Below are 27,902 nucleotides of genomic sequence, written 5' to 3'. Positions count from 1 at the left end.
AGAGCCTATTCATTTTCTGCAGAAGCCCTTGTCTTTTTCTTTCCTTTAGACACCTTGAGGTTCACCCAGGTAACATGGCCTGCCCAACTAAGGACATTTCCCAGCCTCCTTTGCAATTTTATGTGGCCAGGGGACTAAGTTTGAATCAGAGGAAGGTAAGTTAAAGTGATAATGTATGACTTCAAGGGCACTTGTTTTAAAAGAAATTTCTTGTCCTTATCTCTCTCCCTTTCTCCCCACAGATTAACATAATCAGAGGATTCATAACCTCCATTGGTCCATGCATGGCCATCCATCCAACTACATTTATCTTTTATGTAATAGGTAACTATAAACTCAGCTCAACACAAAAACTAGAATTATGACAGTAAGTTACACTGTTCTCTGGTCTAACTTTCTTCCCCTAATGCACGTAACCAGCATCCTGAATCCTATATTCACCATTCCTTTTTAGATTGTGTTATCTCATTGTGTCAGTCAGCATTCGATCATAGAAACAGGGCCATAGGAATGATATAGAATATGAAGTTTATTAAAGAGATTCAACTCCACACAGTTGCCAGAGCTAGTTAGACCATTGCTGAGCAGTTGTTTCTATATCTGGTGCTTGGTCTACTGCAGGAGTTGGAAGGAGGAGATCCAGGAGCAGCTGGGGAGGTGTGGAGCTGCACTCATGGGGTCGGGATTCACCGAAGCTGCAGGAAAAGGTGGCATGGGAGCCCCACGCCAATATGATGAGCAGGCTGGGGACGATGTTTGTGAGGAGCAAAGTGCCTGGTAACCCCATGCCCACCTTCTGAACACAAGGAAAGCCTACCTTCCAATTGTTGTTCAAATATCTTTTGAGGCCCTTGCTAACCCAGAACTCTGCAGGAGAGAGAATTCTGGGAAGTGTAGTTCAGTTTAGTTAAGTTGACATAGCATATATCTATTGACATTCATCTAATTGTATTCCTGCAAAGTAAGTTTTTAAAGTTGTTTTTAACTTGACAAAAAGCAAATCACATTGTATGTATCTATTTATCACATTGTATCACATTGTATCACATTGTATGTATCACTTTTTTAGCTTAATGTTACATTTTTGGAATTTATTCACACTGCTGGGTATAGCTATGATTCATTGCTATTCACTGCTTTAATTCCACTGTGATAATACACCATAGTGCATTTATCTATTCTCTTGTTGGTGGGCATTTGGGTTGTTTCCAGGTATTTTGGATAGCTTGGGCTGCTATAACAAAATACCATTGACTGCACGGTTTAAACAACAGACATTTATTTCTCACTGTTCCAGAAGCTGGGAAGTCAAGGGTCAATGTGCTATCTGTAATTCAGTTCCTGATGGAGTCCCATTTCCTGGCATGGAGACAGTTGCCTTCTTGCTGTGTTCTCACATGGCAGAGAAAGAGATAACTCTGGTTTCTCTTCTTTTTATAACGACACTAATCCCACCGTGAGAGCGCCAGCCACCCTGTAAATATCGTCACATTGGGCGTTAGAGCTTCAACATGTAAATTTTGGATAGACACAAGCCTTCAGTCCAAAACACCAGGCTTTGCTATTGAGAACAGGGGTCCTAGGAACATTCTTGTAGGTGTCTTAAGGGGTTCCTGTGTGAAAGGCTCTCATAACTTTCCACCTGGAGCAGAAGAGTTGGGCCCGAGGTAGGGCAGCCTCGCATCCTGGTTTTCCTCGGACAGTAGCCTTATGCTTGTCGCCTAGGAATAATTGTTACATAGTGCCCTCTTCTCCCCATTGTCTCCACTTTCTTCTCACACACAGAAGTTCTTCATTTTAATATGGCCAAATCTGTAAAACATTTTTAATGGTTAGCACTTTTTCTCCGAGTGTTGTTTAAGAAATCCTTCTCTACCTCAAAGTCTAGAAGATATTTGCTTATGATTTTTATCCAGTTTTAATAGATTATTTTTTATGATTAAATCCGTAATCCATCTGGGATTAATTTGGTATATGGTGTGAATAGGCATCCAATTTCATATTTTTCTGAATGAATAACCTCCCGCCCCGCTTTAACCTTCCATCCATCCTATCAGTAACCCCTCTTGCTCCAGAATAACTCTGTCCTCTTTTCTCCATACGCACGGCCATTCATTATTCTAGTAGAGGCAATTACCAATGATCACCAGTCTGGCATTTCGGAAGAATCTCTGATGGTTCTCCGTCTCCATCACTGCTCCCCTCTGATACTTTTTGTTCACTCTGCCATCAAAGAGATGGTAGGAAAATGCAAATCTCTCCTCCCCTATTTTAATCCCATTCTGACTCCTCAATAACCTTAGAATAAATATCAAATTTTTTGAAGTAACTTGCAAGACTCAGCAAGATATATCTGCTTCTTATGTTTTTAGCAGCATCTCTCCTAACCCTTCTCCCCACCACCCAGCTTAAACTTCATTTTAGTTCCTTAAATTCTTTTACCACTGGTCCACTGCACACGTGTTCTTTCTGTCTTGAACACTTTTACTCTCTTCCAATCACTTACCCTTCACCTCTCTGCTTAGATGTCACTTCTACCAGGCAGCCTTCTTGGACTTTCCTCCCAAATCTAGATGAGTGGTCCCTTTTATGAGCTACCAACAATCCTTTATCTCCCTCATCATAACAATTCCTGAGTCACGTAGTGATTTATTCCCAACTGGACTGTAAACTCCATCAGGACAAAGACCATATTTGTCTCGTTCACCATTGTATCCTTGGTCCCCAACCCCGTGTCTGGCACTTGGTAATGCTCAACAAATACTTGCTGATGGACCACTGAAAGCATTATTTGGGACTCCTTTACAGGGGTGAGCCAGGGTGAAGAATGTAAAAAGTTCTATTTGTGGTCTTTTATTATTTTTAAAGCCCACTTATGGCCTCCTTACGATTATTTTTAAGCCCTGGAGCACTAGAACTAATGGACCTAGATTGTTAGCTCCAGATGCGCTCAGACCAAGACGTGGGCAGCTGGGGAACCACATCAGCATAGGAGGCATATGGTGCCAGTGGACAGAGGCACCAAAGGCAGGGATGGTGGGTGACGGCGCAGAGAGTGGTGAGCAGCTCATAGCAGGGCTGGCTCTGCGTTTGGTTAAAAATGATTGTCACTTAACTGGGTTGGGTTTCATCTGGGACCACAATAATGGAATCAGAGAGGTTAGCAGGAAATTCCCAAATCCTCTTAGAGAGATGATCTTGAAGTGTGGTCCAGGGTCCCTGGTGGTCTGCAAAGCTGGTTTCCTGCAGGGTGAATGTTAACGTCAAGCCTTTGTTGCTGGTGTGAAGTAGTCATTACTTATGTTGGTCCCCAATGGTGCCTCAGTGAAAGCAGGGCTATCCTCCTGAATTCTCTCTTTTCTTCGGGGTGGTGAGCAAGTGCTGCTAGGATGTGTCTTTGTCCACTGAAGAGTATTGTGAGTGGCGAATCTGAGGGCTCTAAAGGCGACTTAGACAACAAAAGGACAGAATCCAGGAAAGGGCCCGAGGTCTCTTTGCTGCCTGGCAGTCATTCTTCCCAGGGCCGAGACTGGTCTCTGGGCTCTAGCTGCCTGGAGTGAAAATTGTAGGAGGAGAAATGGAATTACCCAGAAAATGTGTTTACTCTGAGGCTGCCACAATGCAGCCAGCATTAGGTCAGCAGGAAGTCACTGCTGATGATAGTGGTGATGATAAGGGTAAATGAATGCTCAGGCCCCTCTGAGCAATTTTAGATGAGGCTCTCTCATAGCAGTGGCAGTGGAGTTACTGCTTCCCACTCCTTCTGCTTTGGAAAACCCACTCATTCCTTCCTCGGCCATCACTATTTTTTGAGCAATGATGATAGGGTAAGCACAGTGCTAGACTCTGAGATAACACTGGTACAGAAAAGAGATTTCCCCCCCTGACTTCATGGAGCTTACTGTCTATCAGGGAAGGGGTATGTTAAACAGATAAAGACTCAACTGCTTAATTACAAATTGCGATGTGTGCGGTGGAGCAACAGAACAGGGTGCAGTGAGAGAAAAAGGGGCAAGTCATTTAGATCAAAGGGTCAGGGAAGGCTTCTCCGAGGAAGGGAACGAGAGGAGGGAAGAGCACTTTAGGCAGTGATTTGTGCACGTGAGAATGCTTCAGATCACTGAGAAAGGTCCATGCGGCTGGAAAAAGTGAGCGAGGAGATGTGGAGCAAGACCATGGCGAAGCAACCAGCAAAGGCCAGGTGTGCCGGCCCTTGAATGTCGGGTCGCAGATCCTGTGCTTTGTCCCAAGTACAATGCACAGACAATGAAAGTTTTAAACAAGAGCATACTGTCTTTTTAAAAGATTACTTTGGCATCTTTGTGGAAATGCATAGGGGACAGAGCAAACGCCAGGAATGAAAAGGAGCGGAGCACTGATATCTGCTGCAACATGGACGAACCATGAACAAATTATGCTGAACAAAAAGTCGTACATTGTAGGATTTCATTGACACGCAATGTCCAGAATGGATACATCTATAGAGACAGAAAACGGATTAGGGGTTGCCTGGGGCTTGGGGAGCAGGGAGGATGGCACTGGCTAGTGATGGGTCTAGGTTTCCTTTTGGGGTGATGAAAATGCCCCGGAACCAGAAGGTGCTAGTAGCATAACACTGTGAATGTACTGAATTGTACGATTTACAGCGGTTAAAATGGTGAGTTATATGTTATATGTATTTTTCCGTAAATTAAAAAATTAGAGTGACAGCAAGGGGACCCTTTGGGAATCTAGTGCTGCTGTCTCCGTGAGACTAAGGGTGGCCTGGACTATGGCCGGGACACAGGAGGACAGTGAGTGGATTGGGGGTATATTTTGGGCAGTAGAACTAAGACTACTTGGTAATGGATTGGTGGTGGAGGGTGATGGAGAAAGAGGTTTAAAGGATTACTTCCAAATCCTGGCTTGAACAACTCGATGAGCCAGAGGGGGTGTAGGTGGGAAGGCCAGGTATAGGGAGTGGTAGGGGAGGGCAGACCCAGGGCCCATGTTTGGGCATGGTAGGGTTCAGAAAAGAAGACAGCTTCTGGTCCCCTGGGACACCCAAGGGAGCTGTCAGGTTATCAGTGGTGTCCGCATGCCAAGGCTCAGGAAAGTGACCTGGTTTGAGGTGCGGGCCTGTGGATGGTATGTAACGTGTTGAGGGTAAGTGCAGCCACCCAGAGAGACTGGAGGGGGCCAGGATGAGCCTGAAGAGGTGGGTAGCCAGGGAGAGGCTGACAAGGACAGCAAGGAGGAGGGGTCAGAGAGGATGGTGGCAAGAAAGCGGAGAGAAGGGGTGTCCGAAGGAATGCTGAATGAGGGGGATGATGGCAGCATCTGGACTGGCCTAGGGGGTTCTGGACAGAGAGTAGTAATAAGGATGTAATTAACAATTAAGGACTCACTGTCTACCAGACGCTGGGATAAATACTTTACGTGAATTCTCTTAGTTAATCTTAACAAGAACTGTATAATATCCTCATTTTACAAATGAGGAAACTGAGGCACAGAGGAGTTGAACTTGCCCAAGGCCACGCAGCTAGCCAGCAGTGGGGCTGGGTCTCACCCCTGGTTCTCACTGGCTCCAGGGGCTCTGCACCTAATCGCTATCCTGGCAGCCTTGACTCTGCCTAGTGGGCGAGAATGGAGGGGCTTTAAACTCACTGTTGGTGCCTTAGAGCTCATATTGGAGGTTTCATCTAAAACAGCTTTGCGCTTCCAATCAATCCCAGCTGTGCTCTGCCGACCATGGGTCCTGTCACTCCCGCCGGGACAGCAGGTTCCCTTAGCAACTTCCCAGTGGGATTCCATAATTTTTCACTCATTTATGCTTATTTGAACACTCTCATTCTTGTTATCGGAATTCACTCTCATCCGTTTTGTGACTTCCCATTCGAATGGGTCGGCTCCCATTCAAACCTCTTTGCCTTCCTCCCAGCACTGGCTGTGTTTGTGGCCCCAGTGGCTCGGGGAGGTGGCACAGCTGTGGCTGGCTTTCACGTACACCCTCTGTTCCCCATGCTTTTCCCTCTGTGCTGAGAGGTAGGGGCTGAAGGGGAGGGAGAGACTCTCCCCACTGGATTGTTTCCCCGCAGGAGGCCATTTTATGGGTACTGCTTGTTGACCTGGACTGGGGTATGGACAAGTGGAAATCCCAGCGACCCCCAAGGGCCTGTTGATGGAAGCTTGGCAGCTTCTGAGCTTTTTGAGCCTGGATGACATTTTTCAGAGAGCTGGTTGTCTGGTACCATGTTCCCCCAAAGTCTCCTCAGTGTGGCCCACGCCTCCCGTGGTGTTGGCTAAGCCTGCAGTGAGTCTCTACACTCGAAGACCTCATTGCTGGGCCTACAGGTAGAGGTAGATCCGTCTTTCATCCTTCTGGAAGCGGGCCTTCTCAGTCTGGCCATCTGTTCTCAGTTCCTGCTACCTGGGTGAAGAAGCTGACCACTGAAACACCAGCCTCCCTTTCCTGCAGACCCCCCTCAAGGTGATGAGTGCGTCTGAGGGCACCCACTTCCGCGGCCTTGAGAAGGGAACTCTCTTTCTTCTAACAGACAGTCTCTCTGACTTTTCGTGCCTTCTCTGCCATCTCTTCATGATGGAGACTTGCCAGCCACTTGTACAGTTCTGCTCCTGAGCACCAGGGCGTTTTTTGAATGTAGCCCTGGAAAACGAGGAAAGCCCTCTTTCCACAGGGATTGCTCTGTGTCTGGTGTCATGTCCACCACCTCAGAGGTCGGGAGAAGGTCCCCATCAGTGCCTCACAGCATCTTGGTACAGCCGACAAGCTGGCTGCCAGGGAGGCCCAGTTATCTTTTGCATTTTAGATCCGGAACATCCATCAAGGAGTAGAAAGAGCCTGGGACGTGGCCCTTGAGGCTGGCAGAGAGGGAAGTGGGGGACCCAGCTCTGGCTGTTTTTACCTTTTACGTTCTTTCCCTCAGGGGTAGGAAGGATGAGTGATGAGCCTAACTGTTTGGCTGTCAAGGTTTCCTGAGGACAGTGAGCAGCGGCCTGGGGCCTGCTTTCTTTAGTCACCCTGCGAAAAGCAACTAGGTGTCATACTTTCCCCGGATACAGATTCTACAACTGTATATCCGAGGCGCCTGCCCCAGTGGAAGCTTATTTTGCCTCGTGATGGAGGCAGCATATTTCACAAATGCTGAAGGTCAGAGTGCTTATGTGATTTATCATGAAGAGGTGACAGAGTGAGGTAAGATCACCCAGGGAAGAAGCAGTGTGTGTGTGTGTGAGGGTTGTGGGTTTATGTGTTTCGTGTGTGTGTGTTATTTCACATGTGTGCTTTTTGAGTCACTGCAGTAACGAGGCCTCATGGTGAAGTCACCAGGGCTCCTGATGGATATAATAAGTTAGAGGCTACCCTCAGAATGCCAGCAAGATGGCTAAAAGCACTGACCAGAATACAAGTCCAAGTTCTTTTTCCATCCCTTCCCAGCTGTGTGACATTGGGTAAGATACTTAACCACTCTGAGTTGCCTCACTGTTGAAATGGTATCATCCTCTTAAAGCCCTGTGAAAATTAAGTTAGTGTATGGAAGTGCATCCTAAATGGTATTCTATTTAATAACACAATAAGTGCTATTACTATTAATGCTATTATTACTATAATTTGTAGTAGTAGTATTTCTGTGCAAAATAACATTCTCAGCAATCAAACCGGTATTATTTTAAAATTTTTCTTTTACATCTACTCTGCTACAAAATATAAGATAGTATCTGACCTCTATTTGCAAAGGAAATTTAATATGTGTAAAAGGCTAAGCTGAGGAGAAGCTCCAAACAGTTGACCAGTAGTAGTAAGCTATTTAAGGACCTATGTGTATTTTTTAAATAAAATATTAACTTAAAAAACTCTCATGGAAACCTTGTACCAATATGACAAAGATCACAGATCCTAAAATTGTAGAAGCTGTACTAAAATTCAGCTACCCATAAAATGGCTTAGTGACTGGCCCTGAGCTGCAGCTTTTTCCGGGGGGAGCAGGTACAGACGTGAGCAGGCTTTGCTCTGTTGATTATGTACCAGCAACACCGCAACATAATATCCTTAAAGACTCTTGTATTTGCATCCCTTTCCCCTGCCCCCAGCCCCATTTCATTTAGGGCATAGATTGGACTGGACTACCTCTCTGGTCCTTCCTTTAGAAGTCAGGTTCATGTATGCTAGGATGAAATGGAAAGCTGCCCATAGGAACTATGTATCAAAATTGTGCCAAGTTCAGCTGTCTAATCGTAAGGACCAGATTCATCAGAACTGTAAAGAACTTCAGCCACTTGCTATCATGTAGCCATTTTTAAGAAACAATCTGTGTGGCTGCATGTTTAATCACAGTTTATTATTCAACCTTGGGTGCACCCATTTTTTTCAGATTGGTTTAAAAATCATTTCCAGCTCATAATAGATCTTTCCTTTCCTAAGCTCAGAAAGTTTAACAACAACCTGCTTCTAAATTATACTTTCTACCACTGGAGTGGATCCTAGTACCCATAACCACTTCTGCAGTCAGTGTCTTATAATCTGCAACCTTGCTGAACTTGTTTATTAGTTTGAATAGTTTTTCTTATGGATTCTTTAGGCTTTTCTATACACAAGACCATGGCATCTGTAATTAGAGAGTTTTACTTCTTCTAGTCTGGATGCCTTTGATTTCTTATTCATGAAATGAATATATACTTTTCATATATACTAGGTTGCAGAAGTTGCCTTCTGGTCCTAATTTCTGAGTGTTTTCATCAGGAAAGGCTCTTGGGCTTTGTCAGATGCTTTTTCTGCATCTATTGAGATGATTGTGTGGATTTTGTTCTTTATTCTATTAATATGGTATATTACCTTGATTGATTTTCAGATGTTAAACAAACCTTGTATGCCTGGGATAAATCCCAGCTGGTCATGATATATAATTATTTTATATGATGCTAGATTTGTTTTTCTAGCATTTTGTTAAAGAATTTTGCATCTATGATTCAAAGGGATATTGGTGTGTAGTTTTATTTCCTTGTGATGTCTTTGTCTGGTTTTGGTATGAGGTTAATACTGGCCTCATGGAATGAGCTAGAAAGGGTTCCCTACTGCTCTGTTTTTTTTTGAGAAGTTTTTGAAGAATTGTATTAATTCTTTAAATGTTTGGTTGGATTCACCAGTAAAACCATCTGGGCTGGGCTTTTCTTTGTAGTCAGTTGTATTTTTTAATAAATTGTATTGGGGTGACACTAGTAAAAAAAATTGTATAGGTTTAGGTGTACAATTCTATAATATGTCATCTATATACTGTATTGTGTGTTCACTACCCAAAGTCACGTCTCCTTCGGTCACCATTTATCCCCCTTTACCCTCTTCTACCACCCCCCACCTGATCTCCCTCTGGTTATCACCATGCTGTTGTCTCGGCCTGAGATTTTTATTTATTTATTTTTTCTTAATCCTCTCACCTTGTTTACCCAGCCCCCCAGCCCCCCACCCCTCTGACAGCTGCCAGTCTGTTCTCTGTATCTATGAGTCCATTTCTATTTGTTTGTTTGTTTATTTTGTTCATTAGATTCCACATGTAAGTCCAATCATATGGTACTTGTCTTTCTCCGACTGGCTTATTTTACTTAGCATAATACTCTCCAGATCCATTCACGCTGTTGCGAAAGGTAAGATATCCTTCTTTTTTATAGCTGACTAAGATTCCATTGTGTTAATGTACCACAGCTCTTTTATCCACTCATCTACTGATGGGCACTTGGGCTGCTTCCAAATGAACATAAGGATGTGTATACCACTCATATTCTTTCAAATCAGTGGTTCAGATTTCTTCAGAGTTGCTGGGTCCTAAGTCAGTTGGATTGTTAATTTTTGAGGTAACCCCATACTGCCTTCCACAGTGGCTGCATCAATCTATAGTCCCAGCCAGGAAATGCACAAGGGTTCCCTTTTCTCTGCATCCTCCTTAACACTTGTTGTTTGTTGATTCATTGATGGTAGCCATTCTGACAGGTGTGAGATGATATCTCACTGTGGTCTTAATTTACATTTTTCTGATGATTAGTGAAGTTGAGTGTCTTTTCATATGTCTATTGGCCATTTGTATGTCCTCTTTAGAGAAGTGTCTTTTCAAGTCCTTTGCCCATATTTTATATTGGATTGTTTGGGGTTTTTTTGATGTTAAGTTGTATAAGTTCTTTATAAATTCTGGATATTAACCTTTTAACTTATGTATCATTGGTGAATATATTTTAAAATTACTAATTCATCGTCTTTACTTGTTAGGTCTATTCAGATTATCTGTTTCTTTTGGAGTCAGTTTTGGTAGTTTGAGTCTTTCTAGGAATTTTTCCATTTTGTCCAACTTATTTGTTGGCATACAATTGTTCATAATACTTCCTTATGACATCCATCTTCTGGTCTGACATGTAAAGAGCTTGGAAGTCATCACTGCCATCCTCACAAAAGCAAACAAGCTTACCAAGCTGTCAATCAACAGCCCCTCTTATATCCATTAGAGAATTGAAGTTGTAGGGGAAACCACTGCCCCCCAAAATTAGAGAGGGAGGCAGATACCAAAAGAAGCCCAGGAGCAGAAGTTAGCCACTGGAGGCGGTACTGCTAGGAAAACAGACGTAATTGACTAATTGCTGTAGGCTCAGTGTGGACTAGTCTGAGAATAAAAACTCTGGGGGGATTCCCATGCTTTTACAGTTGTACTTCCAGGAGTCTTACCAGGTTCTCAGGGTGAATATTGGAACATCTCCTTGTGTTCCTGGCCGGGAAGGGGTGGGTGTGGAGGGGGGGAGGGCGGGGCTAACCATTTTGAAATATACTCAGAGCAATTCTATTCTTTTCTCCTTAACAAAAGACTGCTTTTCAAAGAAACTCTCCCCCCTTCCCTCCCCCAACCCCAGAGTCTAGCAAACCTAGGGAAAAAGAAATACCCAACTCTAACTCTTTCTAGCCTTTCATGTTGGGGGAAGGAAACAGCTAGCTTCATCCCCCACCCCTCTAGACTTTGCATCACCTATGAGGGGAATAAACTTGAGAAGAACTTGTGAAGATCGCAGCCCAGGGGGCAGACTCACTAATCATAGGATTGTAAAATACTTTTCTATACCTTACCTCTATATCAGTCAGCCTCCTGTGTAATAACAGTGGATTGTAGGTAAAAGAACTGCAAGACTCAGACCCTATTTAGTAACAAGTGTCTAGAAAAACCCAGAGACAACAGGGGAACATAAGCAAGGACACTAAAGGAAATTTTAGTCTTTTACAAAGAGTATACACAGCATAACTCCTAGCCAGACAGACATAACACCTCACCACGTAGTTGAATCTTGTTTCTTATCCAGTCTAACAGTCTCACCTTTAAAAAAATCTCTGCCTTTTGATTAGATTGTATAGTCCATTCATAGTTAGTGTTTCTATTGATATGGTTGGGTATATGTTTAACATTATGCTTTTTCGTACTATATGTCTCATATCTTTTTGTTCTTCTGTCCCTTCTTTGTTGCCTGCTTTTGCATTAATTGAATATTTCTAGTGTAACATTTTAATTACTTTAACTACTTTTTAACTATATATTTTTAAAATCATTTTCTTAGTGGTTGTTATAGAGCTTACAATATGTACAGAACGGGGCAGAAGTAGGTTTACAGGTGTGAGTACATGAAACGCAGAGTTTGTTCTTGTATTATTATTTATTAACTATTGTAATGAATGACTGTAAACTCTTCCCCCACCCTGAATATCAGGGGTCCCCAGCCTCCAGGCTGAGGAGCAGTACTGGTCTGGGTCTGTTAGGAACCAGGCTGCATGGCAGGGGGTGAGCTTGAATGTAATGTGTTCAAATCATCCTGAAACCCTCCCCTGCACCCAGGTCCATGGAAAAATTATCTTCCCTAAAATGGGTCCCTGGTGCCAAAAAGGTTGGGGCCTGCTGCTGTATATTATCTTACATTAAGATTTTGTACATTTTCTTAAATAATGTTTATCCATTTGATGCAAGCACTTAGGAAACTTTTCAGAGACTTTAAATGGTTGTTCTTTTGTAATTTTCAGTAGTTAAACTGTGTTGACCCAGAGAGAGAGTTTTTATCACTCCTCAGATTGATGTACCCCAGTCAGTCCCCACCATGTTCCTTCTGAAATCTGTTTCGTGCAGCAACATCCAATCTGGAAACATCTTGGGTCCAATTTGAACTAATTCATGTCTAGAAAAAAAATACCAGAAAAGTTAAGTCATTTATTGTTCCACACAGCTGAGTCTCTCTTTATCTTCTGCCAGCCACTTCAAACAAAAAAGTTTAGGACCTCGGCCAAAACGACATGGTGAGAGATGGATGTGATGACTCCTCTACGATCACGACTCTCCAGTGTTACCTGTTCTTGCATTCAGAGGCACACTGACTCAGTTCTGCTTTGATCTTTGCAATTCGTTTTAAAGAACATTCTGTATCTACTTCTTACTCTGCGAGTGTTGAGAGGGCCTTTGTCCAATCGCCTTGCAGGGGTGTCCAACTTGTGGCCCGTGGGCTGCATGCATCCCAGGATAGCTATGAATGTACCCCAACACAAAATCGTAAATTTTCTTAAAACATTATGAGATTTTTTTGTGATTACATGTTGCAATATATTTAATGTGTGGCCCAAAACAACTCTTCTTCTTCCAGTGTGGCCCAGAGAAGCCAAAAGTTTAGACACCTCTGCCTTAGAGTTTAGATCAACGGCAGAATTCACAGGCAAGGAACAATTAGTGAATGATTAAGAACAGAAGTAGGTGCTCCTGTGCTGAAGTGCAGTAGAAGTGCAGAGAAGAGATGTTAGTGCAGGTTGGAGGATCTGGTGGAGGCTTCAGAGGAACTGAAACCAGGCCTTAAATCCCATGTGAGGGGGATTAGATCAGCAGTGAGAGGGAAGGATAAATATCTACACCCTACAGACCACAGATTCCTTTCTTCTTACTTGGGGAAATTAATTTCCAATTAAGGTTCACTGTTGACTTGGAGAGTAAGGACTTGACCTCTTCTGATAGCAACTCTCTCAAAGGCAGTGCCTAACTCAAAGTACAATCTGAAGACCAACAACATCAGCATTAGATGGTTGTCAGAAATGCAACTTCTTTTCAGAAAGGCAGATTCTCAGACCTCACCCCAGACTTATTGAATTAGAATCCTTTGGGGGTGGGCCTGACAATGTGTGTTTTTATCAAGTTTACCAGGTGATCATATATTATGCACACTAAAGATTGAGAACATTGCTGTCAAGTGTTTGCCCTGGCCACTTTTGGCTCCCGGGGTGTATTTGAAATGAAATAGCCAGGGCCAGTGTCTAGGACCTCTGAAAATGGACCAAGGCTGGGCAGGTACGGATATCCAATTAGCAGATCACGAAAATGGAAAACTGTGTGATTGCACCCAGGCCAACAGAGCAGTTACATAAATAAATAGAAGGCTGCTTGCCTCTCGTCTCCCACAATTGCCTCACATTTTTCAACCCCAGGCACTGGGCAGCAGAAGTAGCGGGCGTGGTGCTGGCTCCCTGGCATGAGGCAGTCTGGCTCTCTGGGGAGAGGGAGCAGCTTACTTAAAGTGTCCTCATGAAAATAACTCACTCTCTGCAGGGTTATTACTCAGAGCTTGTTCCAATGACAGCAAAGCAGAACTGTAACCGACACTCCTAGTCATCTTGTCAACCTCGTCTCATGCTTCCCCTCTATTCTTTCATTAACATTAATTTGGGGGAAATTTTTCTGATTCACTGAACCTCCAAGCCCACAAGTTATTGAGTTTTTGCTCCCACTCTAGACAGAATCTGGAGAGTATGATGAGAACCACTGACGTATTTTCAAAATAATATTGGTTTCTCAAGTCTCTTTTAGCACAATAAGGCTAACAGGAGCTTTGAGGGGGGTTCTCCAGGGAAGAGTCCCTCAGAGTCCCTTAGAAAATGGGCTTCCCAGATTGATGGGCTGGCTTTGCAAAGCCCAGCAGTTTGGTTTCCAATGGTGGTTGGATTTGGCTGCCAAGAGCCCAAATTAGGGAAGGTTTTGCTGACAGCTCATAAGAGGACACTCTGAAAGACTGATGAGAGGTCACTGCCAACCCTGGACAATAAAGAGACATACACACAACCCAGAGAAAGAGCATGTGCAAATATGTACGTGTAAATGTATATACGTTGCTGTGTGTTGCTAAAATAAATGTGTTTCTCACAGTCTTTGCCATGGATGAAATGATCAAAACCAGCTGCTCCGTGCAGTTCTTCACTGGAAGGAACAGAGGGGTGGAGCTAGCAGTTAAGGGAAATTCGCAGGCACACTTCAGCATCAGGCTGACTTACCACCTCTCTGGAAATGGTTAACATGCCTGGCTCACACCACCCAGCATGTGAATGTGATGTGCCTCTGAGCAGTTCTGAAGATGACAGGTATTTACTTCACCCCCAAATCTGAGTGGCACGGGGTCACATCACAGGGGAAGCCAGTTTGCTTCTGAGCCAGTTCATTTGCATTTCTCATGATTCCAGACTAGACCCTTTTGTAAGTCTCTACCATAATCTATTTAAAAACAGTTCAAACATTTTACTTTGTTTTGGTTGAGTTTACTCTAATGTGGTTTCTGCAGAGCTCTCTCTTTTATGGTAATCAAATGTTCTGCCAACATTTCTCCTTCTATGTGCACCAGCTAAGGAAACCAGATGCTTGGGTTGGTCTTTTCAATGTATCTGAGTGTTGTTTTTGTTTAGAATTTCAGAGGTTTGGCGAAAGAGCCCTGTCTTATAACTCTGACCCTTGATGCACCCCATTTCCCAACCAACTAATAGTTTTGGCTACTGCTCACATCTTGATTTGAAATCACTCCCCATCACCATGCAGATTAGCATGTGAAAAGACAAGCTCATTTAATTCATTTTGTTTGACTTGCTTACTTTTCCTCTTCATCATTTATTCCATTTTGTAGGTCAAAGAGGATGGGTAGAAGAGCTACATAGAGGACCCAGAACCACACCTTGCACTGTCTGTCAGCCAATCACAGACTTGAGTGGGATTGCTCTTTGATGTGTGGGGTGTTTTTTTCCCCTCTCACACCATCAGTGTGGGAAGGAAGCAGGCCAGCTCTCGTGGGAGTGTTGGCTTATAATGCAGGCTGAAAGTGTTTCAGAAAAGTAACTTGGCATTGAATCAAACTAGTAAGTGGAACTGCTTGTCTGTATGGATTGAAAGAAGACTTAGGGCCTCAAGAGTTTGTGGGAAAGAGAAGAGGAGAAGGCTGAGGTGAATACTGTCAGAGGGAGATTTGTAAAATACGGGGCTTGAAGTCAACTTACAAGGAATAATCCCTTACAAATGGGGAGATGGAAAAGGAAAACACCCTGGGAACTTTAGCCCACTCTAACCCTGGTCCTACCCTCTTGTGTAGTTAATATGATTCTCTGGTCTGAAGACAGGGGGGGGGGAAACTAGGAATCAATAGCCAGATTCAGTAACTAAAGAAATCCAAAGAGGATTGACTGGTCCCCCAAGACTGGGCACAGGTTCCTGAAAGTATATGGATGGAAGCAGAATTTGAGATTATGTATGGTGGCAATAAGAGCTGAGCCATGGAAACCAGAGAAGGCAAAGGGCTGACCTAATGCTAAATGAATCAGTGGAACGAGGGGTCTTCTCTCCAAGGTTCTTCAGTGTTGGACCTGAGACCTGAAGTTGAGGCTGTATCAGATACAGGATAAGAAAAGCGTAAAGGGAACCAAAGTTTTGAAAGAAGGCAACTGTTAATAGAACAAAGTTAGTTTAAGGCTATGTGTCTAAACTAATTCAAAGATAAAAGCACCAGACACTGGTTTTTCAAGAATAATAGCTATAACTACACACATATAAACTCAAAAGAAAGACAAATCTGGAATCTTCAGGGAGAAGTGTTCAGACAAGAGTTTTGGCATTTGTTCCAGGCAGTCAAAAGACTATACTTTTTCATTGTAGGTGTGAGCTTTTGTGAAGTCCACTGACAAAGGGGTAGTCTATTTGAAATGGGTCCCATACCCCCATAAAGAGTAAATACTTAAGTTCCAATGAGGGCAAGCTTGGCAAAGAGAGGTGGAGACCAGGCCTTTGCCTTCTAGAAATGGGCTTAAGAAGGGATAAGATACTTTTGGCAGAACTGCAAGTGAGGGTTGACAATAAAAAGAGCAAATTCATTAAAAATGGTTCAATTTTTAGCCCAAATAGGACATGATACATCAATTATAAGTTTTAGTTTTATGAATTACTGAGCAACATTGGATCTTGTTGTAATTTCAAACATACTTTTGAAAATCCATGTACGTTTTATTTTACTCATGGGCTTCAATAAGTTTAACGAAGGGGAAACTCTCTTGCTTGAGAAGAGATGATTAATTTTGTCAGTAGCTATATCAGCAAAACCAGGATTAATGAGTTTTCTAATAATTATGAATGTTTATTATAGGTAGTCAGAGATGGATGTACATCATGAGTGAATGGATTGAAGATGTTAATATGTCATTTCAGAGTTTTTCAGGATTTGATTAATTTTTATTTTATTTTTTCATTACCATTTGTACCCCGATTCCCTTCTCCACTTCCACCTACTTTCCTACCCCCACCCCCACAATCACCACACTCTTTTCCATGTCCATGATCCTTTCTCCTTTTTGTTTAACCCCTCTACCCTCTAACCTCCCTACCCCCACCCCATAGCTGTCAACCTGCTCTCTATGAGTCTGTCTCTATTTTGCTTGTTAGTTCAGTTTGTTCATTAGATTCCACATGTGAGCGAAATCATATGGTATTTGTTTTTCTCTGACTGGCATATTTCACTTAGCGTAATGTTTTCCAGGTCCATCTATGCTGTTGCAAAGGATAAATTTTTCTTCTTTTTTATGGCCAACTAGTATTCCATTGTGTAGATGTCTCATAGTTGTTTTATCCACTCATCTACTGATGGACACTTGAGATGCTTCTAAATCTTGGCTGTTATAAATAATGCTGCTATGAACATATGGGTACATATATTCTTTTGAATTAGTGTTTTGGGTTTCCTTGGATATATTTCCAGAAGTGGAATTATTGGGTCATAAAGCAGTTCCATTTTTAATTTTTTGAGGTAACTCCATACTGCTTTCCACAGTGGTGCACCAATCTGTATTCCCACCAAGAATGCACAAGGGTTCCCCTTTCTCCACATCCTCACCAGCACTTGTTGTTTGTTGACCTGTTGGTGATAGTCATTCTGACAGGTGTGAAGTGATATCACATTTTGGTTGTAATTTACATTTCTTTAGTAATTGGTGACACTGAGCATCTTTTCATTTGTCTATAGGCCATCCATCCTCTTTGGAGAAGTGTGTATTCAGGTCCTTTGCCCATTTTTAATTGTTTGTGTTTTTTTGGTGTTGAGTTTTAAAAGTTCTTTATGAATTTTGGCCCTGGCTGGTGTGGCTCAGTGGATTGAGTGCCAGCCTGTGAACCAAAGGGTCACCGGTTTTATTCCCAGTCTAGGGCACATGACTGGGTTGCAAGCCAGGTCCCCAGTAGGGGGTGCATGAGAGACAATCACACATTGATGTTTCTTTCCCTCTTTTTCTCCCTCCCTTCCCCTCTCTAAAAATAAATACATAAAATCTTTTAAAAAAGTTATTTAGAAATTTTGAATATTAACCCCTTATCAGATGTATCACTGATGAATATGTTCTCCCATTCAGTGGGTCGTCTTTTCATTTTGTTGACGGTTTCCTTTGCTGTGCAGAAGATTTTTAGTTTGTAGCCCCATTTGTTTATTTTTCCCTTTGTTTCCCTTGCCTGAGGAGGAAAAATATTGCCAAGAGAAATGTCAAATATTTTACTGATTTGAAAGTTTTACGCTTAGGAAACTTGGGATCTTGAAATGCAGGTAGTATTGTCACCAAGGTCAGCAAAAGAAGTTAGCTCTTTCTTTGGTTGGCTTTAGGTAATGGCAGTACATTTATGCCCAGGCACTGTGATAGACTGACGGGGAAAATGGCATATGCCTGAACACACCCAGCTGAGGTCAGTCAGGTCAGACCCACATCATAACACCACCCGGAGCACTCATATCCTCATGAGCAATAACTATTCATTAGTGTTTTAAACCACTAAGTTTTAAGGTGGTTTGTTATGCAGTGTTAGCATGACAATAAATAACGGACACATATATCTTGGGCAGAATTTATGCTGTAGAGCTAAACGATAAGGAATAGAAGCTGAAGATCATACATACAATTGATAGGAAAACACATCATTAGATGAACAATTTATTGGAAATACCGTATGGAGAAGAATTAGAAGGGATGGTCATTGGGCAGGAAGAGAAACAAGAATCTGCCAGGGAGTTATCAGAAAGATTGGATGTGCGATACTATGTGGATGCATCTTTGAAGTGTGGACAGAAACTACCACTACACTAGAAAAAGTGGTGACAAGGACACGCATTTGTAAAAGGCTTCATGGGGGAAATATTAAGTTGGACAGAAAACCTTCTAGTGTGATAGACGGGAACCAGATTATAAGGTGTTCAGGAGAGAGGAAGAAGAGACAAGTCGAAGTCAACAGGATTCACCTCGTGTTTTAGAGGAGAGAAGTATGGGGGCTCTAGTGGGTGGTAGAATAAGAGCAGAGAGATACATGTGTTCTTAAACGCAGAGTGGACGGACCAGACAGAAGAGAGAGATGGCTTAGAAGACTGGCTGATGGTGCGGGGGCTATTAGCAGCTTCTCTATAATGATAACACCATGAACTCAAAATTCAACCTGGGCCTTCAGCATTTGTACATATTCATTAAATCTGTGAAATTCCTCGATGAGATTCAGTTACACATTTAAAGTTGGGAGTTGCCCAAGAGCCAAAAATAACATGGCTATCATATTGTTTTACTCATGTTACAGATGAGTAACTTTAGATATCAAGTAGTTAAATAACTTGTCCAAAGTCAAACAGGAAGCCTGTTATTGAGTTGCTGAAAGACTCCAGTTCTGCAAATAAACTTCTTGTCCACTAGCTTTTCACCAAATGAGTTAGTTAGACGTCAGATTAAGTTCATTTATTTATGGATCCATAGACTTAAGCAAAAAAAAAATATTTCTTATGGGAGGTCCTAAGTATCAGAATTTCCTTGCATATGAGGTAGTGTTGACTTTTTCATCTTTTTAATTTCACTTATTTTTTCCTCTTTACATACCCTTTACCTTTCACACAGACACTTTTGAGTGTGTGTTTTAAGATAGTACATGCTGTCCAAGTCACAGCAGCCAGCTTTTTCCTGATCCACAGTGACGTTTTATAGGCCACAGAAAACACTTAAGGACATTTCTTAGATTCTAGAGTCTAAGATTCTTAACTTTTTTTTTTTTGGCAGAAATCTCTTTGATCTGCTGGTGAGTCTAGGATGTGAAAAGATCACTATCTTTGCACTCTGGAAGGTTATAATTATGCTTATCACTTTGAGGCTTTAACTATCTCCCCTAAGACCATCTCTCAACTTTGCTGATTTCCCCTCTCCTTGGCTGGTCCAAGGCAATTATCGGCTGTCCCAGAGCTTTCGACCTCCAGGTTCTCTATAGATTGAGAGGTTTTTTTTTAAAAATGAGAGTTATATATTTTAAAAGTACAGTCTGCTCATCAACCAGTCTGACACATGAAAAGGTAGCATTTTTCTCTATTTTTTCTAAGATTAAGAAAACTAATGAATATTAATGACCGTATGTACTCACCTATAGAATAACATTCCATATGAGATATATTCTAGTTCCCAAGACAAATTGGAGAGATGAGAAACTGAAAATGGCAGGAAAGAGAGAGAAGATGGAACTAGGAATGAAAAGTGGGCAGAAATTTGGCAAAAGAGAAAAAGCAACTAGGAAAAGGAGAAGAAATGTAGAATGTAGAAAACAGGTGGAATGGAGGGTAGTGCAAAATATGGGGACGGTGTACTGATTTTCATAGTGCAAAACACTGAAAAAGTTGCTTTTCATATGTGAATGGGTATGTATGTGTATACCTGTATGTACATGCCATTATCATTGCATCAATATTTAAACTTAATAACAAAGGTTTGAAATATACCATGAAGATGCTACTGTATTTCCGGACTATAAGACGCACTGGACCATAAGACACACCTAGATTTTAAAGGAGGAAAATAGGGGAAAAACCCACTCTACTGCCACCCCCCCCCAAAAAAGCAGGTACACTACATTCGGACTATAAGATGCACCCCCATTTCACCCCCAAATTTGGGGGGAAAAGTGCATCTTATAGTCTGAAAAATACAGTAATTTAATTAATTCTTTCCTGCCAATTTCTTTTCCCGGGGTGGGGGATGGGGGACTGACGCAGAGGAAACAATGCCTCATTTTAGGACATGGGCGAAGCAGGCATGAGCCCTGGAACCAGAGTGGTGCCAACCTGCTTCTCCAATTAGACCTGTCCCAATCTGAGGGGAAAGTCACGTGTACTTGGCATTTTAATAATAATTCATGGTATGTTACTTTCATTTGCAACGGTTTTAGGTATTTTAATTAGTGTCTTAATGTCTTTTACTTGGGTCCTAAAAGCCATAATTTTAAGAAAGAAAAACAAAGGACAGAAGCGTACAGAACGAGTAAATGAAAATGAAAGACAACTCCTGGTATTACCGATCGAAGTGAGATCCGGCCGCCTGCCACTGTATGCTGGTATAACGCAAAGGTCAATGGGGAAGGAAAAAGGTCTTTATTAAAATGTTGTCCAATTTGAGGGAGCTGAACACTCCCCAACTCTAGGCCAATCTTTTCTACAAAACACAGAAAGAAGCCAGCTATCCCCAGAACCAGAGTTAATGGCCAGACACCTTGCTCCATTCCTATTGGTCTTTTGGGGGCCCAAGGCTGTTATGCAAATGGGTCTCTGGCTCTCCAGCTTCAGGCTCTTTCCTCTCTTGGAGTGTGCACTTGTGGGACTGGCATCGCCATTGCCTCGCCAGCTTCTTCCTTCTCCCGGGCCCCAGGGCCTACTGCCAGATCACTGTAGCTGGTCATGCAGAAGCTCTGTCCAGGGGGTCCCCTGGCACCTGAGACTGTTCATACCCCTGGGGCTGGCAAGCATTCCAGCCTGCGTGTCCATGCACTGAGAAGGGCATGGTCCAGAACCCATGCCGTGCAGCGCAGAGCTGTGGCGTCCTGCAGGCCATTGCCGGTGAGGTGCGCAGCCCAGCTAGGACTGAGCCTCTGTGAGCTATCTCCCAACCAGGTGAGCCAGGGCAAGGAAAAAGCCTTGAGTCTCCACCCCCTCCTTTCAAAAGTCCAGGCCCCAAATCCCCTGTATGGTGGAAGTATCCATATTCCCAGCCAATCCAGGCTGGCGTCCATCACACTCATCAGGCTATGCAGCACCTCTGCCTCTCCCCCTGCCGCTGTGATCTGGAAGTGGGGAAGGAGGGATTCTAACTGCACTCAGCACTGGGTGTCACGCACGGGTTTGTTTACCTTTATCCTGGGGTATGGAAGTCTATCATGCGGTTTTGGTCCCAGATACCTCAGGCACTTCCAGACTTCCACTCCAGCTAGTATCTGTATCTGTATTTTTGGGGCCTCAAGCTGTTACACAAATGGATCTTCTTTTGTATCATCTTAGAGTTCCCTCTCCCACTCCCCAGCAATCTAGTCAGATCCCCCCATACACTGAGAGTTCCTGGTTTGTGTTCTAACCATCAGCTGCTTGCTGCCTTTCTCAAGCTCCCTCTCCACAACCTTCCTACTCACTTCACAGTCTCTCTTGGCCCCGGGCTGCCTGGCTTTCCTCCTAGATTCTGGCTGCTTACAAGGTTACCCTGTATTCCATCTCAGATATGCAGCAAGAAGCAACTGTGTCTTTTCTGTTTTCTTTCTTTGGGGATCAGTTTCAAAGTCCCCCCCACAGCCAAACGTGTGTTGCTAGTGTCTTTGTTGTTGGCCTTTGCCACCCAGGCCCGCTCCCCTTTCCACCCCCACAATCTGCTGCTCTTTTCATTTGTTATTTGCAGTCCCCAATCCAATTCTTCCCCACCATGCCTCTGTGGCCTTGCCTCCCTTTTAAGTCCAGGTTGGAATCTTTTCATCACTCTGCCTCAGCCTGAAAAGATGCCTATTTTTTTTTCTTTTTTTCCTAGCATTAGATTTATGGCTCTTGTCAGGCCTTCTTGCCTGGCCTCTGACAGCCCCTGCCTTTCCTAACATCAGATTCATTGCTGTTCCTAAGGTCCTTTAAGATTTTAATGCTAAGTCTATAAATTTCGTTTCCTTTCTGCTTTAACCTTTCTTTAGACCTTCCCATTGTCTGATGGGATGTCCCCCAGGCGCTGATTTGCAGCTCCATTCCTAAACTCCAGGGTGAGCTGGAGGAGGAGGGGGTTGGTTGGAGTGAGTGCAGGGGGAAATGGGGAAACTGATAAATTTAGATTTCCATCAACTCCAACAATTCTTTGGGGTTTGATAGGGATTGACATTTTCCTTCAAAACTGTGATTTGCTGAGGACTTGTGGCTCTTCATTAAAATAGTATCTGAGAGCTAAAAAAAGAGGGCTGGCTGAACAGATATCCAACCTTCCATAACAAATGCGTCTGAGCTTACATTTTCCTCTCTCATGTGTCAGCTGGGGATTCTCTGCCATCTCCAACACACACGGGCACTGCTTAAATCACTCTGATTTCTCTCCCAGGCAGACTTCTGCAGAAGCAACTTTTCTCACCTTAAGATAATAAAGCCTCCAGTTGAGAGAGAGGTAGAAAATGGCAACTGGCTTGAAATTTCAGGGGAGAAGCCTTGGTCATTGCAGAGAAAGAATGAGCTTGCCAGCTCAGCGAAGCACAGTGAGTACTTTGGAAGTATGATTTTTGAATTTATTTTGTCTTTCATTGGCTTTGGAGGTGTGAACAGCATCATCGCTTAGCTTTTCCTTTACACCCTCCTGTTCAGGGCAGCTGTAATGAGGGAGAAGGTTGGTGAAAGGAAAGGGACTGAAAGAGAAGAAAGACTTTTGTGCCCAATTCACTTTGATTACGTTGTTGTTCAGTCTTAAATGTGTTCAGGGTAACAGTAAAAGTCTAGGGAGCAAGCCATTAACTTAACAGTGAAATAAGGAACGCACATGGAAGTCTTGCTTCCCCAGGCCAGACCTGAGTGAGGTAAAGGTTTTTATCATATGCAGGGACAGGGGTCCCCCACAATCCGAAAGTAAGAGTGTGCCTCTCCTTTCGTCATAAGCTGAAATTGCACAAGTGAAGAAGCAATTACCATGAATGTATATGGAAACATTTTTTGAGTGTTTCAGACCCAAAAATAACCTACAAATCATTCCAAGTAACACATAAAATCGAAAGCAACACTAACATATAGTAAAAGCAGTGACACTCTCTCCCCTTGGGTGCGTGCTGCCTCTTTAATGGTTGGCTGCAAAACAAGCGCCAAACACAATTTTTACTTTTTGCCTTTTTTTGATAAGTGCAAAAATACTCTTTGGATTGCTTTTGATTAGCGAAAACAGGTAGTACTAACAGAGGTCTTTCATGAAAGCCAAGTGCGTTACATGAACTTCTAAGAAGTGGGGATTCCCATTTGGACTCCAGGGCTGTTGATGCCTCACATGCCTTTCCTTCAGCTTCTGGTGTAGGTTTCTGCTCCTCTGAGCTGATCTTTGTTCACGCTGTTGTGGTCCTCAATTATTTAGCTGCTCAGTGTCGTCGGACCTAGTGCTAGGACTCACCTCAATTTTTCCAACCTTGAAGAAGGAGTCCCCTAAACTCCTAAACAAGAGATGAACACTTTTTAAAAAGGCAATATTAGATGGTTTGACATTCAAATAAAAGCAGCTTAATACAGAATGTGGCAGAGACTGGTCAACGATTCACTTCACCAGTTCCGTTTTCCTCTTAGGCACACAGGTAGATTGCATTTCCCAGTCTCCTTTGCAGCTGTGAAATTTGCAACCATTTGGCTGAGTTCTGGACAATAGGATGTAGGTAGAAGTGATGTACGCTACTTCCAGGACTGGCCCATGAAACTCCTACACAATCTTCCATGTTTTCTCTCTTCCCTTGGCTTTAAAAATCTGCCACTGAGTATGGTGGGGAGCTCCGTACACCTGAAAACATGCTACCTGATAGCGAGGACCTTATAACCACCTTGGAACCCATCCGTTCCATCTGCTAAACAGTAGAAAAGCCCAGCTGAGTTTCTAAACACTCACTTCGATCTGCGTTTTCTACAATTTAATGAGTTACTTGGAGTGAATTGGGTCACATTCCTTAGAAGGAGGCCCTTTGCTCTAAAATACTATGAAAGCTGGTGGAAAAGATGTGGAGGAATTTTTGCCATTTAGGAGTAGGAAGAGGTCACTTGTGTAGGGAGAGTGCTGTTACATTGCATTATAGTTCCCAATTCTTATTTTGAACTTCTATAATTTTTATTTTTTCAATTGCACTTGACATACAACATTATATTAGTTTTAGGTGTCCAACAGAGTGATTAGACATTTGCACACCTTACGAAGGGATCACCCAGCAACTCTATTACCCATCTGACACCATCCATAGTTGGTACAATATTATGGACTATATTTCCTATGCTGTACTTTACATGCCTCTGAGTAGTTCCCGGTTCTTTACGCCTTCCTTTATCTTTGTGCTTTGGCACTCAACTCTTTTATCATTCATATTTGTTTATTGCCAGCCTTATTGAAATATAATTAACAAATCAAAATTATATATATTTAGATTGTACAATGTGATTTTTAAAAAATACATTGTGACGATTGTGACATGATTACTGCAATCAAGTTAATTACCACTTTCATCACCTCATGTAGTTACCTTTTTCCCATGTGATAACAACACTGAAGATCTACTCTCTTGGCAAATTGTAAGAGTAATACAGTATCACTAACTATAATCAGCACGTTGTACCAGATCTCCAGAACGTACGGGTTTGATAACTGAAGGCTTGTGCATGTTGACCAGCATCCCCCCACCTCCCCAACCCCTCAGCCCCTGGCAAGCCCCACTCTACTCTCTGGTTTTTTGAGCTTGATTTTTAAAGATTCCACTTATAATTGACATTAAAGAGTATTTGTCTTTCTGTGTCTGGCTTATTTCGCTTAGCTTAAGGAACCTTCAGGTTGCTCCACGCTGTCACTCAACTCCACAGTGTTTTCACCATTCGTGGGATGCACTTCCGCCCTTGTCCTGGAGCTCAGCTGTCTGACGTGCTTTGACCAATGAGACGTTAGCAAACCAAGGATTTAAATATATTTGAATATTGAGCGTGCCCTCTTTGTGCTTCTGCCATCATCATGAGAAGAATATGCCCTGTCCAGCCTACTGGTACCAAGAGGATGAGAGACATGGGAGGCTGACGGGATCCAAGTTGCAGCCCCAGCCTAGCTCACAGTAGGTCACCGTTTCCCCAGTGGACCCACACTGGCAACGGAGAACAAATAATTTTTACAAATAAAACCATTGAGGTTTTTCTTAGGTAAAATTCACATAAAATTCAGTCTTGTAGCCATTTTAAATTGCATAATGCAGTAGTATTTAATACGTTCTCAGTGTTCTGCAGCTGCTACACTACCTAGTTCCAGAACATTTTCTCTCTGAAAGGATATGCCATACCCATTAAGCAGTCATTTCCCGTTTCCTCCCTTTCTTCCAGCCCTGGAAACCAGTAATACGCTTTCTGTCTCGATGGATTTGCCTATTCTGAACCTTTCATATAAATGGAATGATACAACACGTGTCCTTCAGTGTCACCCCAGCACAAGGGTTTTGAGAGTCATCCATGTTCTGGCAGGCAACACCCGCTTCTTCTTATGGTTGAACAATGTTCCATTATATGGATATACTACTTTTCTTGTCCAGTTGATGGGCATTTGGGTTGTTTCCACCTTTTGGCTATTGTGAATAGCACTACTATGACCATTTGTGTACAGGTTTTGTTTAAACACCTGTTCTCAATTAATTTGGGTATTCACCTTGGAGTGGAATTGCTAGATCTATGGTAAGTCTATATTTAACTTTTGAGGAACCCTCAAAGCGTTTTCCTTAGTGGCTGCACTATTTTACATTCCTAAGAGCAATATAGGAAGGTTCCAATTTCTCTACATCCTCGCAAACATGTATTATTTTCCTTTCTTCCCCTCCTCCTCCTCTTCCTCTCCTCCTCTCTCTCTTTTTTCTATCATTAAAAAATTATAGCTGTCCTAGTGGGTATGACGTTGTATCTCATAGTAGTCTGGTTTACATTGCCCTCATGACTGAAGATATTTAGTATCTTTTTATGTACTTGTTAACCATTGGTATATCTGTTTTTGAGAAATGTCTGTCAAGTCGTTTGCCCATTTTTAAATTGAGTTGGTTTTTAAAAATTGTTGAGCTCTAAGAGTTCTTTATATGTTCTGAATATATTAGATATATTAGGCCCTTATTAGATATATGGCTTGCAAATATTTTCTCCCATTCTATAGGTTGCTTTTTCGCTTTCTTGACAGTATTCTTTGATGCCCCCAAGCTTTCTATTTTAATAAAGCCTAATTTATCACATTTTTCTTCTGTTGCTTGTACTTTTGGCTTCATATCTAAGAATCCACTGTCAGATCCAAGGCCATGAAGATTTGCTTTTATGTTTTCTCTAAAAGTTTTATAGTTTCAGCTCGTGTAGGTCTTGATTCACTTAGAGTTCATTTTTATATATGGTATGAGGTAAGGGTCCAAACCCTTTTTTTTTTTTGCACATAGATACTCAGTTTTTCCAGCAGAAGTCATTGAGTTGTGGAGTTACCCGTCACATGGCTTTGCTGTGGCAACAGCTAACTGATACAGAGTTTGCCTTCTCTGCTTCACATTTCACGCCTTCTCACCACATTCTGAGGGCTATGCTGAGCCGGCGTTTGGGGGGCACCTTCCAAATAAGGAAGTAGGGTGTGGTTATCTTGACAATTTCCCCATATCCCTCCCTACATATGTAATTGGTATTGGAGCAGAGCCGACTCCCAACTATTTTTCACTGTGATTCTCAACTAGATATGGATGAGGTTTGGGAATACTAAGATGTGTAAGCCTATTAAAAACCTCCAGCAATTCCTTGTATAGTGATTATTAGTAGGATACAAAAGCAGCTCTGTTAACCTTTATGCTCAGTGTGCAGCATACCTCTGGCCACTTGTTTTCCTTCCTCACATGCAGCCTTCTTAGGGCTCAGAAGAGGACAAAAGGTGGCGGTGGCAGCCCCTCTGCAAGCTTGGTAGCTCGTGGAAGCATCCCTGGGCTTCCTCATCCACAGCTGAATAAAACCAGGCAAGTTTCTTAATTATTTTGCACCTCAGTCTCCTCACCAGTAGAATGGAAATAACAATAACCTCAAGGGACTGTGGCGAGGATTTGAGGAGTTGATAGTGGAAGCACTTAGAACAGTGCCTGGACAGAGCAAGCCCCTGTAAATATTTGTTAACTGAGTTTGTAAAAGTGTTGCTGTGAGGGGTCATCTGTGTTGAAGTGGCTGGCTTGACTTGAGTCTTGTTTTCTGACCAGGTCCTCTTCATTCTTCAACTTCTGGCGTGTCCTCCTGGTGCTTCCTGAATCCAGGAGGTGTGGGATAGTTCTTTTCCTTCTGAACCTTTAGAACTGTAGAATGAGTCTAATGTTATTTCATTCCTGAGCCTCTTCTTTTTCCTCCAAGGGAGCTTGAGAGAGCTAAGATGGCAGGCTCTTCTCAGTGAGTTGTGGTTCCTCCCCCGCTCATTCATTATGTAGTATGTTTAGAGAATTACATGGGGAAAAAAACAAATGGTTCATCCCCACTTTCCCACTCCCTTTTTAAAAAAATTGTCAAAGTTGAATACAGCTGCTTTGCTTTCCTAGTCCAATGTTGGCATCTGATAATGGCAC

General features: G+C 42.7%; 1 long non-coding RNA gene across 1 annotated transcript; it reads left to right on the top strand.

Moving 5' to 3' along the window:
- Nucleotides 1-60: 60 nt before the first annotated feature.
- On the top strand, nucleotides 61-27,504 carry LOC123480146 (uncharacterized). The gene is made up of 4 exons (XR_006656032.2): nucleotides 61-155; nucleotides 243-324; nucleotides 22,685-22,835; nucleotides 25,122-27,504. It is a non-coding gene; the product is annotated as an uncharacterized lncRNA (long non-coding RNA).
- Nucleotides 27,505-27,902: the final 398 nt, after the last annotated feature.

This window comes from Desmodus rotundus, chromosome 2 (genome assembly GCF_022682495.2).
Source record: "Desmodus rotundus isolate HL8 chromosome 2, HLdesRot8A.1, whole genome shotgun sequence".
In the NCBI taxonomy this organism is placed as follows: Eukaryota; Metazoa; Chordata; class Mammalia; order Chiroptera; family Phyllostomidae; genus Desmodus; species Desmodus rotundus.
The sequence above is the reverse complement of the archived record's forward strand: the minus strand, read 5'-3'. Positions and strand labels throughout refer to the sequence as shown.